This window comes from Phodopus roborovskii, unplaced genomic scaffold (genome assembly GCF_943737965.1).
Source record: "Phodopus roborovskii unplaced genomic scaffold, PHOROB, whole genome shotgun sequence".
Classification (NCBI taxonomy): domain Eukaryota; kingdom Metazoa; phylum Chordata; class Mammalia; order Rodentia; family Cricetidae; genus Phodopus; species Phodopus roborovskii.
Window position 1 is genome coordinate 389,494 of NW_026126574.1, and position 14,420 is coordinate 403,913.

General features: G+C 40.3%; 1 pseudogene; it reads right to left on the bottom strand.

Annotated features, from left to right (window-relative positions):
• LOC127235930 (sodium- and chloride-dependent transporter XTRP3B-like) overlaps positions 1-12,558 on the bottom strand; it is a 150,347-nt pseudogene extending 137,789 nt beyond the window's left edge.
• Positions 12,559-14,420: the final 1,862 nt, after the last annotated feature.

Here is a 14,420-nt window from a genome sequence, read left to right on the forward strand (position 1 = left end):
TTTGCACTAAATCTAACTATAAATCTGAACATTTTCATGCTCAAACTGAGTAGGCACGTTGGCAAGAAGGCAGATGAGATGCACACACACACACACACACACACACACACACACACACAAACACAAACACAAACTAAATTATATATCAAATACAAACAAATGACAATAGTTCAGTGAAAATCTAGAGAGTGACAAGGGGACTAACAGGATTTCAATGATTTCAAAATTCACAATGTATCCATGATTACAAGTACAAGAGAATTAGGGCCAAGCTTTGTTCAGCCCTGCAGGAAGAAAGGCCCTTTTGCTCTTTGACAGGGCTGGACATTCATGCATGGCTTGCCCTGTCTATGCTGTATAGCGAGAGCAACAACATTAGTAGAGGTAAACTAATTTGAAGTAGCTCAATGGTTTCATATCTGTTCTCAGAAAGAAGACCTGCTCCATGTAGTGGAGCACAGATAAAGGGACACGACCTGTCTTAAAAAAAACAAGTGAAAATATAAAGTAAACAAAAAAATTCATTATTCCTCATAAACCTGAAAATAACTGAATTCCTATCAGCAATGCAGGCTTTCGCTCCTTGGCCAATGTTTAACTGGAAAGCATGGCACATGCATATCTGAGCATGCCAGTGGAGATTGGTGCATTGTGTTTCTGAGGCAGAGGTGGAGAGTCTGTTTGAGTTCTGACTTTCCCTTCTGCCTGGCCTACATAATGAGATTCAAGACAGATCTCAAGGTACAAAGACAAAAAACCAGTTTCAAAAAGAAATGAAAGGAAGAAGGAAGGAAGGGAGAGACAGTGGAGGAAATGTAAATATGGAGACAGTTAATACAAAAAACAAACAAAAAACAAAACCAAAAACAAACAAACATCAAGACAAAAATGGTCACACAGTCCCTAAAGCAGAACACCAACTGATTCCTGAGTATTGTTCTGCTACTATTGTTCTCAGGTCTCATGTACTCAAAAAAAAAAGTAACAAAATTCCAACTTTTAGCCACAGATGATCAATCAAGCCTCTGTTTTCAAAAATCTGAAAGTGGAGATTTGTCAGCTCACCAGGACATCAGTCTGAGTTCTAGAAAAGAAATGGTTATAAAGAGTATAAAGAGAAATGCTGAACGAAAGAAAAAAAAAAGGGACAAAAAGAGTCTCCATTACTAAGCCATCTCCCAGGCTTTTTCTTGTTTTTTTTTTTTTTTTTTTTTTTTTTTTTTTTTTATTGTTTTTTTTTTTTTTTTTTAAGTTTCGTATATTTTACTTCTGCTGGAAATGAAGTCTCGTCCTTAAATTTATCACTCTATCTGTCTCTACTTTCCTCTATTAATATCACTATCAGTACAACAGAATGATTGGCTACGTTATTTGAAAGATGGCTTGATCCTGTGTAATGCTTTGGTTATGTAGCACCAAATGTAAAGTTCTGTAACCCCAGTGAAAGAGAGCTTGCCCTTTCTTGACATACTCTGCCTATAAGATGAAATCCTTGTAAAAGTTCTTCTGCACTGGCAGGTGGTACTCAGATTTCCTGATTTTAATCATGTGCATGGCTAATCCACATGCATAATCTAAAAACTGATAATTCCAGGATCCATGGAGAAAAGTAATTATAGCTGATGCATTAACACAGCAGTGTGTGAAAGAGAGAGAACAAGAAGCCTAACCCTAACACCAGGTGGATTTGGCTGAGGGGATGGAGTTGTGGGAAGAAGGGAAACTGTGGTCAGAACACTTTGTATGAAATCAAACCTGAAGGATCTAAAGAAAGAAGTGATAAAGCATTCCCACCATACTCCCTTCCCCAAAAACAAAAATAAAATAAAAACTGTGGGGTTGTGTCACACATCATTAATCCCAGCCCTTGGGAGGCACAGCCAAGCTATTTTCTGTGTGCTTGAAGCCAGCATGGTCTCAAGAGTGAGTTCCAGGACAGTCTGCAAAGATGCATAGAATCTATTTGGCCAAACAATCAAAATAAACAATAAAATGAAATAAAATAAAAAGAAAAGACAAGGGAGCAGAACTCTCTGACTATAAGTGATTCGTTTCTTTATATCCAACCGCACTCAGCTAGCAATGGCACTGTGATGACCCAGGTGAGGATATATAGGGTATTGATTTAATGCAAAGTGTGCTCCAGGTGTATGCTTATGAAAACCATAATCAATACTTGGTTGACTTTCCAGTGAATGCAGCAACTCTCAGTCCTCCCTGAATGGTCCAGGTTCAGCAAAGCGGAATATAATCCCACACTTCCAAGGAAAACCATATCCAAGTTAGATTATCCATTGATTTGCCCTCATAAGAGGAGAAGAGAGGCATTAATTTGTAAAAGGAAGGCAGCAGGAGCCACAAGTATGATGGGGATGTTGATGAAAAACAACAACTCTGGTTCCCTAAAAACAAGTACAATATATACTTAAATGGTTCATTCACATTCCTCAGAGATAATACCTTGCCCACTGAGATGATGTTACTTGGATATCTATCATTCAAGAATGTTTGTCTTCCTGACAGAGAACAATCTTTCTGGAAGATAAACTCTCACAGATATCTTTTGGCACGTGTTGGAAAGAGGTAAAGGAGCCATGGAGAGTAAGAGGGAACAAGGGAGTATAATGCTAAAAATCACAAGGCCAGCACAGTTGTTTGAGAAATTCTAGCAGTGATGGGCCACTTGCCGGCTACCCTGCCTACCTTGGTTTTCATTTCCACATCTTTGTGTCAGTTAACTCAACGAGATACCGAGATGGACGCAATCATATTTTGTACTTTTCAAGGTCCTTTTTGTTCTTTGTGTTTCCTAGTGAGAACGAAAAACCAATTTTCACGTGAAAAATTGTAAGGAGGAAAACACCACCCAGGTTTAGATTCCTATTGTGTGTGAGGAGAAACAAAAAGAAAATAGGAGAGAAGAAATGGGAGTTTACAGACAAAGGAAAATGGAAAAAAGGAGAACACACTATGGTCTGTTGGTGCCATTGTCCTTCAATTCCATCAGCAGTAGGGAGGCAAACAAAAATTGATCTGTTTGGATTGCAAGCCTGCTTTATTACAGAGAGTGTTCTAGGACAGTCTCCAAAGGAAAGAGGTAAAGTTTGTCTCAAAAATAATCATAATAAAGATAATGATGATAATAGTAATAATGATTTAAAAGTTAAATGCTCCTATAATGATTTTATGCATGAGTATTCTGTCTGCAGGAATGCCCTTTTACCAGGAGAGGGCACTACATGCTACCAAGTGACATCTGGAATTTATAGTCTATGATCCTGGGCCCTATTCTTTAATATTTGTGTGTGTGTGTGTGTGTGTGTGTGTGTGTGTGTATGTGTTGTGTGTGTGTTTTTGTGCGTGTGTGTGTGTGTTGTGTGTATGTGTAAATTGGTAGAAGACTGTGCACTTGTATGATACAGCAGAAGACAATGGAATGGGGTGTGTAGGCAGAATGCTTCCAAACCTTGTGTGCCTGGGGGACCGGCAATACAAGCTCCATGCCAACCGGTTCTCTGATTTTACTTATGAAATAAAGAAAGGAGGACAAAGAAAGACTCACTTTGGAATAAGAATCTGTGTTTCTTCACATACTAACTCAAGTTCAAACAAGCACCACAACTTGTTTGTTCTGTGTAAGCATACACTACTAGACTAGTTCAGCTGTCCAGCAATTCCGGAAGTTTCATGTGAACCCCAGGCCAAGCTCCCTTTGATCTTCTTCATTTATTTTTGATTTTTTCCTGTATGAAGGCCAGGTTAATTATTTTAACTCTAGTTATTTTAGATTGTGTAGGGAGGTCGGAGGATCTGTATTTCCAGGATTGCACAGACAAAGAGACAAAGTTGTAAGTAATTAAAAACTATCTAGTGATAGAAAGACTTGAAAGGCAAAATTACTGGGCAGTGGCCATGAAACAGCACTGAAGAAGCTATGTGAGTTTGAGTTCAACACAGACTCAGGTCAGTAAACCTGCATAGAGAAGCCTCATCATGAAAGAGCAAAAGAAACTAAGGAGAAGTAAAAGAAGAAGAAGGTGATGAGAAGGAAAAAGAACAAAAAGAAGTCAAAGTGGGAGAAGAAGGAGGAAAGGAAGAAGTTGATGTGGTAGAAGAAAGAAAGAAAGGAAGAAAGGAAGAAAGAAGAAAACCCAGTATGGAGCAGGAAATGTCCCAACTTGCCTGGAATGTAACCACTCTGTTGGCAGAAGGACCTATGAGTTCATGGCCAGCCTGGTCTACAGACTGAGTGCTGGGACAGTCAGAGCTACACAGTAAAATCATAGCTTGAAAAATTGAAATCTATCTTTTTGCACTAAATCTAACTATAAATCTGAACATTTTCATGCTCAAACTGAGTAGGCACGTTGGCAAGGAGGCAGATGAGATTCACACACACACACACACACACACACACACACACACACACATACACACACACAAACACACATACACACACAAACACAAACTAAATGATATATCAAAAACAAACAAATGACAATAGTTCAGTGAAAATCTAGAGAGTGATAAGGGGACTAACAGGATTTCAATGATTTCAAAATTCACAATGTATCCATGATTACAAGTACAAGAGAATTAGGGCCAAGCTTTGTTCAGCCCTGCAGGAAGAAAGGCTGCTTTGCTCTTTGACAGGGCTGGACTTTCATGCATGGCTTGCCCTGTCTATGCTGTATAGCGAGAGCAACAACATTAGTAGAGGTAAACTAATTTGAAGTACCTCAATGCTTTCATATCTGTTCTCAGAAAGAAGACCTGCACCATGTAGTGGAGCACAGATAAAGGGACACGACCTGTCTTAAAAACACAAGTGAAAATATAAAGTAAACAAAACAAAATTTATTTCTCCTCATAAACCTGAAAATAACTGAATTCCTATCAGCAATGCAGGCTTTCGCTCCTTGGCCAATGTTTAACTGGAAAGCATGGCACATGCATATCTGAGCATGCCAGTGGAGATTGGTGCATTGTGTTTCTGAGGCAGAGGCAGAGAGTCTGGTTGATTTCTGACTTTCACTTCTGCCTGGCCTACATAATGAGATTCAAGACAGATCTCAAGGTACAAAGACAAAAAACCAGTTTCAAAAAGAAATGAAAGGAAGAAGGAAGGAAGGGAGAGACAGTGGAGGAAATGTAAATATGGAGACAGTTAATACAAAAAACAAACAAAAAACAAAACCAAAAACAAACAAACATCAAGACAAAAAAGTCACACGGACCCTAAAGCAGAACACAAACTGATTCCTGAGTATTGTTCTGCTACTATTGTTCTCAGGTCTCATGTACTCAAAAAAAAAAAAAAAAAAAAAAAAAAGTAACAAAATTCCATCTTTTAGTGACAAATGATCAATCAAGCCTTTGTTCTCAAAAATCTGAAAGTGGAGATTTTTCAGCTCACCAGGACATCAGTCAGAGTTCTAGAAAAGAAATGGTTACAAAGAGTATAAAGAGAAATGCTGAAAAAAAAAAAAAAAAAAAAAAAAAAAAAAGGACAGAGTCTCTCCACTACTAAGCCATCTCCCAGGCTTTTTCTTCTTATTTTTTTTTTTATTGTTTTGTTTTTATTTTTAAGTTTCGTATATTTTACTTCTGCTGGAAATGAAGTCTCGTCCTTAAATTTATCACTCTATCTTTCTCTACTTTCCTCTATTAATATCACTATCAGTACAACAGAATGATTGGCTACGTTATTTGAAAGTTGGCTTGATGCTTTGTTTTTGTAGCTCCAATAGTAAAGACTATAACCCCAGTGAAAGAGAGCTTGACCTTTCTTGACATACTCTGCCTATAAGATGAAATCCTCATAAAAGTTTTTCTGCACTGGCAGGTGTTACTCAGATTTCACTGATTTTAATCATGTGCATGGCTAATCCACATGCATAATCTAAAAACTGATAATTTCAGGATCCATGGAGAAAAGTAATTACAGCTGATGCATTAACACAGCAGTGTGTGAAAGAGAGAGAACAAGAAGCCTAACCCTAACACCAGGTGGATTTGGCTGAGGGGATGAAGTTGTGGGAAGAAGGGAAACTGTGGTCAGAACACTTTGTATGAAATCAAACCTGAGGGATCTAAAGAAAGAAGTGATAAAGCATTCCCACCATACTCCCTTCCCCAAAAACAAAAATAAAATAAAAACTGTGGGATTGTGTCACACATCATTAATCCCAGCCCTTGGGAGGCAGAGCCAAGCTATTTTCTGTGTGCTTGAAGCCAGTCTGTTCTCATGAGTGAGTTCCAGGACAGTCTGCAAAGATGCATAGAATCCATTTGGCCAAACAATCAAAATAAACAATAAAATGAAATAAAATAAAATGAAAAGACAAGGGAGCAGAACTCTCTGACTATAAGTGATTCGTTTTTTTTATATCCAACCGCACTCAGCTAGCAATGGCACTGTGATGACCCAGGTGAGGATATAGAGGGTATTGATTTTATGCAAAGTGGGCTCCATCTGTATGCTTATGAAAAGCCATGATTAATACTTGGTTGACTTTACAGTGAATGCAGCAACTCTCAGTCCTCCCTGAATGGTCCAGGTTCAGCAAAGAGGTATATAATCCCACACTTCCAAAGAAAACCATATCCAAGTTAGACTATCCATTGATTTACCCTCATGAGAGGAGAAGAGAGGCATTAATTTGTAAAAGGAAGGCAGCAGGAGCCACAAGTATGATGGGGATGTTGATGAAAAACAACAACTCTGGTTCCCTAAAAACAAGTACAATATATACTTAAATGGTTCATTCACATTCCTCAGAGATAATACCTTGCCCACTGAGATGATGTTACTTGGATGTCTATCATTCAAGAATGTTTGTCTTCCTGACAGAGAACACTCTTTCTGGAAGATAAACTCTCACAGATATCTTTTGGCACGTGTTGGAAGGAGGTAAAGGAGCCATGGAGAGTAAGAGGGAACAAGGGACTATAATGCTAAAAATCACAAGGCCAGCACAGTTGTTTGAGAAATTCTAGCAGTTTGGGCCACTTGCCGGCTACTTTGGTTTTCATTTCCACATCTTTGTGTCAGTTAACTCAACGAGATACCGAGATGGACGCAATCATATTTTGTATTTTTCAAGGTCCTATTTGTTCTTTGTGTTTCCTAGTGAGAACGAAAAACCAATTTTCTCGTGAAAAATTGTAAGGAGGCAAACACCACCCAGGTTTAGATTCCTATTGTGTGTGAGGAGAAACAAAAAGAAAATAGGAGAGAAGAAATGGGAGTTTACAGACAAAGAAAAATGGAAAAAAGTAGAACACACTATGGTCTGTTGGTGCCATTGGCCTTCAATCCCATCAGCAGTAGGGAGGCAAACAAATATTGATCTGTTTGGATTGCAAGCCTGCTTTATTACAGAGAGTGTTCTAGGACAGTCTCCAAAGTAAAGAGATAAAGTTTGTCTCAAAAATAATCATAATAAAGATAATGATGATAATAGTAATAATGATTTAAAAGTTAAATGCTCCTATAATGATTTTATGCATGAGTATTCTGTCTGCAGGTATGACCTTTTACCAGAAGAGAGCACTACATGCTACCAAGAATTTATACTCTATGATCCTGGGCCCTATTCTTTAATATTTTTGTGTGTGTTGGTGAGTGTGTGTGTAAATTGGTAGAAGACTATGCACTTGTATGATACAGTAGGAGACAATGGAATGGGGTGTGTGGCAGAATGCTTCCAAACCTTGTGTGCCTGGGGGACCGGCAATAATAGCTCCATGCCAACTGGTTCTCTGATTTTACTTATGAAATAAAAAAAGGTAGACAAAGAAAGACTCACTTTGGAATCAGAATCTGTGTTTCTTCACATACTAACCCAAGTTCAAACAAGCACCACAACTTGTTTGTTCTGTGTAAGCATACACTACTAGACTAGTTCAGCTGTCCAGCAATTCAGGAAGTTTCATGTGAACCCCAGGCCAAGCTCCCTTTGATCTTCTTCATTCATTTTTGATTTTTACCTATATGAAGGCCAGGTTAATTATTTATCTCTAGTTATTTTAGATTGTGTAGGGAGGTCGGAGGATCTGGATTTCCATGAGTACGCAGACAAAAAGACAAAGGGGTAAGTAATTAAAAAATTAAATGGCTAGACAGAAAGACTTGAAAGGCAAAATTACTGGGCAGTGGCCATGAAACAGCACTGGAGAAGCTGTGTGAGTTTGAGTTCAACACAGACTCAGGTCAGTAAACATGCATAGAGAAGCCTCATCATGAAAGAGCAAAAGAAACTAAGGAGAAGTAAAAGAAGAAGAAGGTGATGAGAAGGAAAAAGAACAAAAAGAAGTCAAAGTGGGAGAAGAAGGAGGAAAGGAAGAAGTTGATGTGGTAGAAGAAAGAAAGAAAGGAAGAAAGAAGAAAACCCAGTATGGAGCAGTAAATGTCCCCACATGCCTGGAATGTAACCACTCTGGTGGGAGGAGGACCTATGAGTTCATGGCCAGCCTGGTCTACAGACTGAGTGCTGGGACAGTCAGAGCTACACAGTAAAATCATAGCTTGAAAAATTGAAATCTATCTTTTTGCACTAAATCTAACTATAAATCTGAACATTTTCATGCTCAAACTGAGTAGGCACGTTGGCAAGGAGGCAGATGAGATTCACACACACACACACACACACACACACAAACACAAACACACACACACACTAAATGATATATCAAAAACAAACAAATGACACTAGTTCAGTGAAAATCTAGAGAGTGACAAGGGGACTAAAAGAATTTCAATGATTTTAAAATTCACAATGTATCCATGAGTACAAGTACAAGAGAATTAGGGCCAAGCTTTGTTAAGCCCTGCAGCAAGAAAGGTCCCCTTTGCTCTTTGACAGGGCTGGACTTTCATGCATGGCTTGCCCTGTCTCTGCGAGAGCAACAACATTAGTGGAGGTAAACTAATTTGAAGTAGCTCAATGCTTTCATATCTGTTCTCAGAAAGAAGACCTGCTCCATGTAGTGGAGGACAGATGAAGGGACAGAACCTGTCTTAAAAAAACAAAAATAACACACTTCCAAAGCAAACTATATCCAAGTTAGACTTTCCATTTGATTTATCCTCAGGAAAGTAGAGGCATTAATTTGTAAAAGGAAGGCAGCAGGAGCCACAAGTATGATGATGATGTTGATGAGCAACATCAACTCTGTTCCCCAAAAATCAAGTACAATATATACTAAAATATTTCTTTCCCATTTCCCAGAGATAATACCTTACCAACTGAGATGATGTTACTTGGATATCTATCATTCAAGAATGTTTGCCACTTCCTGGAAGATAAAGACCTACAGATATCTTGTGGCACGTGTTGGAAGGAGGTATAGGAGCCATGGATCTTAAGGGTGGACAAGGGATTTTAATGCTAATATTCACAAGGCCAGCATAGTTGTTTGACAAATTCTAGCAATGATGGAACAAATGTCGTCTTTTCTACCTACTTTGGTTTTCATTTCCAGGTCTTTGGGTTAGTTAACTCAACAAGATACTAAGATGGACCCAATCATGATATACTTTTCAATGCCCTTTTTGTTTTTTTGTTTTGTTTTTTGTTGTTGTTTCCTAGTGAGAACTTAAACCATTTTTCACATTAAGAATTGTGAGGAGGCTCTCATATTGAGAAAGCACAGTCTTACATGAAAATGAAAACACCACCCAGGTTTAGCTTCCTATTGAGAGTGAGGAGAAAGAAAAAGAAAATAAGAGAGAAGAAATGTGAGTTTATAGTCCAAGGAAAAGGGAAAAATGTAGTATAGACTAGGCGATGGTGATACTGGCCTTCAATCCCATCAGCACTAGGGAGGCAAACAAAACTTTTTCTGTTTGTATTCCAATCCTGTTTTGTTACAGAGAGTGTTTTAGGACAATCTCCAAAGGAAAGAGGAAATGTTTGTCTCAAAAATAATCAGTGTAATGATAATAATATTAATGGGCCAGCATAAAAAGCAGGCAGGATAATGGGGAAAAATATTCTACATCCAACTGAGGCAAACCAATTTTGCAGATGCTAGCTACAAACAACAGCACTACCCCAGCAATGCCCCTGTCTCCATCTTCCCTACTCAGGCAAGCTGATCCTTCTTTGCCTATATCTGCCAATGGTAACAGCTTGTTTAACACCTGACCCTGTGCTGCTGAAAATTCACATGAGCTTCCCAGGTCGGTTATCTTAGTGCTGGAGGCTGAGGACCAGATAAACTGGAAGTCTCCTTTAGCTTCAAGGATTGATAGTAACTTCACTGGGAATGCAAGCCTGGGGCTCAGGAATGTTTACGATTTCAGCAGCCCTGCTGGACTTTGGTGATACATGCCTTTAATCCCAGCACTAGGGAGACAGAGGCAGGCAGATCTCTGCGAGTTCAAGGCAAGCCTGGTATACTTCACAAGTGCTGGGACAGTCTCCAAAGCTACACAGAGAACCCCTATCTCGAAAAGCAAAAAAAAAAAAAAAAAAAAAAAAAAAAAAGGTTTCCAGCAACCTTGACCCACAGCCCTCATTTAAGTACTCTTGGCACTTTATTTGACACAGACCTACCCAACAGCCCAGTACACCAGGGACATGGGGAGCCTACGGAAGCGGATGGGGGTGGGGGTGGAGGTGAATACAGGGGTCATTTGTTCCAGCACCCCAGCTGTAACTATGTGAGTTCTGGGCAAATGGGTGCTAATACCCAACAAAGATTTCCTACTTAGAAACTTGCCCTGCTAGATCACTCTCAGGCTCCATTGGAATTTCAGGCAATCCCCACTTCAAATTCAAAAGCAGGCTCTGTATGTCTTCCTTCGAAGATGGAAAACTTCAGGAGTAGCTCAGGTTTTGCCTGTGGGCTAGAACAGTTCAGGAAAGAAAAAAGCTGAGCAAATCTTCCCTACCCAAGCCTGCCACCAGGTGCTTATACTTAGCAATCCTAGCTCAAAAGCCCAGCATGGGGCAATGAAGCAATCTACAGGTGGAGGGGGCAGGGGAGGGACACCCCTACCACTCTTCCTTCTCCAAAAGATTCTTGGTTCCTTGCAGTCCAAAGTCTCTTGCTTTTGGAGTCTTGACTTACCCCTCTACCCTAATTATCACATGGATAGCCAAATGAGATCAAACACTTTGCAAAGACAGACAGAAGCCCTTCTTTCCTTATTCTTGGTGGAGGTGGAAGCTGTCTGGCCTTCTCACCAAGATTACCCTGGTTGGAGATGGTTCCTTCACAGTCTGGACATGTCCACGTCCTCCTCCACAATTTTGAATCTCATATATGACACTATGTAGAGGTCTTCTTGAATTACAGATGGGAGACTCCAAGAAATGTAACAGGTGTAGGTAAAGTGAAAGCAATAGCTTTATCCCTTTGGAATGGGGGTGGGCCTAAGGCTGTGAGCCTTTACTCCCTTTTCCCTCATTGGTACTGTTTAGATGCCCCCATCACATGCAAGCACACTCCGCACCACCACCACCTTCCTACTATTTCTCCTCACAACACCTTCTAGGAACAGGAAATAGTCATTTCAGCGCCTGCTTTGCAGAGGGGAATCCTGCTCTTTAAACACTGTGGTTTTACTTTCAGGTTAATGTTGAAGGAGGCTGAGGCCTGTGAGTATTATTTTTAGAGACACCTGGGAGCAGGAGCCATAGCCATGTTCCCCACAGCTGTTTGGAATTGTGCTCTAACACACAAAGGTCATAAGATAGTCTAATTTTAACTCAAAGTACCAAGTAGCAACTACAGCAGGTCAGGTATGGCTCACAGCAACTTGTCTTTGTGACAGCATGCTTGCTCTTACCAACGTGGGAGTGTGGGCACCTCTGCCTAGCAACCTTTCCATCACTTACTCATACTTCAAGGATGTAATCCAAGCAAAAGAGCTCTGCAATCTTTTTGTCATGAAAACAACAATACAACAACATAATATAATGAACCTCATTAGGTACCACATTTTATACACACACACACAAAAAAAAAAAAAAAAAAAAAAAAAAAAAAGGAAGGAAAGGAAGTAGAACACAGCTTCAACAACCCTGTGGTTAAGAAATCAGAGGAGGAACAGAAAGCTTTTTTGACTTCAAGTTAGGAAAGGCAAACTTTTTTTTTTTTTTTTTTTAGACAGCACAAAAGCACTGTCCGTGAAAGCAAAAGCAAAACCCAATCTTCCTTCTTCGCTGGGTTGTGGGCCAGCTCTTTGGGGGTGACATCCTCTAGTCCTATAATTCATACAGATTCCAGGAAGGTGAAGGTTTGAGATGTGAAGCACTCAGCTACTCAGACACTGCTGTCCCTGCAAACTGCACTCACCTCTGCAGTACATCTGGAACAGGTGGTGGATGGGCCACACATTGCTCAGACCCATGGCATAGGATATGCAGATAAGCAAGAACTGCTGGGGTTGTCCCACTTTGGTCTCCCCTTCTCCACAACCTCAGGCTGGGCATACTTTGTTGGACCCAGTCTTCCTGTGTGCTGGTCAGGGCATTCAGGGCTGCCCTTGGGCTGCAGCTCCTCATCTTCTGACAGGGAGACCACATGCGCCAAGGGTGATTCCATCTTCTGAGACAACACTCAGGGTAGAATGGGCCCACTCCTGTGCTCTCTTCTGGATTCCAGTCCCTTGGGTTTCCGTTGTTCAGCTTTCTGCACTGTCAGGCCCTGGTGTGAGTCTTCCCTGGTCGGTTGGTGTCTCCCCCGGCTTTAACCTCAGTGGTGGCCAGTTCACACCCTCCCACTGACCTTTGGCCACATTCTTTTTTCTGTGTCATGACTCTCAAACTCCAGGATTTCTGGGCTCCTTACACTATTAAGGATTACTGGAAAATAGCTCACGAAGATACGATTGCGTCTGCTGGAGGCTGATGGTGAACTGGAAACTGCAGAAAGTCTCTGATCTATGTGCTTTTCAATTTCTATAGCATAAACGCTTCTACGATTGCACATCCTGAGCTACCAATAAGTGCAAAGGGACACTATTATTTTGGGTTCCCTCCCACCTTGCACTTACAGTGACATAGGTAGCCTCAGGAGAACAACTGACAAGCAATCATAAATCATGAGTTTTGAGCATTGTGTCTGATTTAAAATTTCCACTTCACTCAGACCTCGGTCATAACTGTATTTAAAAATTATCTCAACAAAGGGGATGAATCTCAGTTCTCTGGGGTGTCCAGATTCCCAGTGCAGGTGACTCAGTCAGGCTTAGCCCCACCTGAGAGTTCTCAGGATGCAATTCTGGCTAATGGATGACTGCCTGTGGGTAGGAACTTCACTGTGCCTATCAGAAACACAATACAGAACATGATAAAGCCGATTCGCCAGAACTCCTGAGGAAGGAGAGAAAGCAGGGATAGCTCTACGCAGGGTTCTATAGTCTTACCCTGCAAACTAAGGTTATACAATTTTGAATCATTTGCTCATCCTGGTGAGTCCACTGTTAATGAATCATAAGAGTTTCTAGTTTCCCTGTATGCGAGTGTCCAAACTCCTAGCACTGTTGGCAAGACCTTGAGAGTTTTTGTTTGTTTGTTGGTTCTTGGTTGCGTTGCAATTCTTGTCTTTAAAAAAGAAAGATTTTATTTTATTTGCATATTCTACATATACATATGCATATGTACATACATACATAATGTATATACATAATACATAGTTGGGACTGGGGTTCTGGATGGCTGTGAAACACCATGTGGGTGCTGGAGACTGGACCCATGGTCTCTACAAGAACAGCCAGAGATTTTAGCTGTTGAGCCATTGCTTCAGCCTCCCCTTTTGAGATGGGGTTTAGCTAGGTTGATTGTTTAGGTCTGTCTTTAGTCTCCCTGCTTCACCCTCTCAAGTTGGTAGGTTACAGGTGCATCCCACCCTCCTGATTCATGTTGACGTCTAATTACGACTACATTATTTGAGATTTGATTTGGGGGAATTTCAGTGTGCTGATAAGAATGTAAATTCTACAGCTGTTATATGAGTAAGCTTTTAAACATTATAATTGATCTTTTATCATTCTACAGTGATCTTCCTTTCTCTTTTTACAGTAACAAAACAAAGCAAAGCTACGTCCCCATGGAGAAACTGGCATTTGACTGTATGCGGAGAGCTCCTTGGCTGACCAGTTCAGCTTAGTGTCTTCTGACTCTACAATGTGTGAAAAGGGAAATGAAATCTGTAGAAGCTATAATTTGAGACCCAACATTTTGTGGGCAAACAATCTGAAGAGGGTATTCTGTGGAGATGTTAGGAACCCGAGTGATCATATGGCCTCTGGGATGATCATTTGACAGCTCTGAGTGTGATGGATAGGAAAGTAGGTGTAACAAATGCATTTTTAATTTAGGGTGCTCTTCAATCTAAAGTGGGTTTAGCGGGATGTAACCACAATGTGGGTGGAAGAGTATCCTAACACAATCCAAGAATGCATT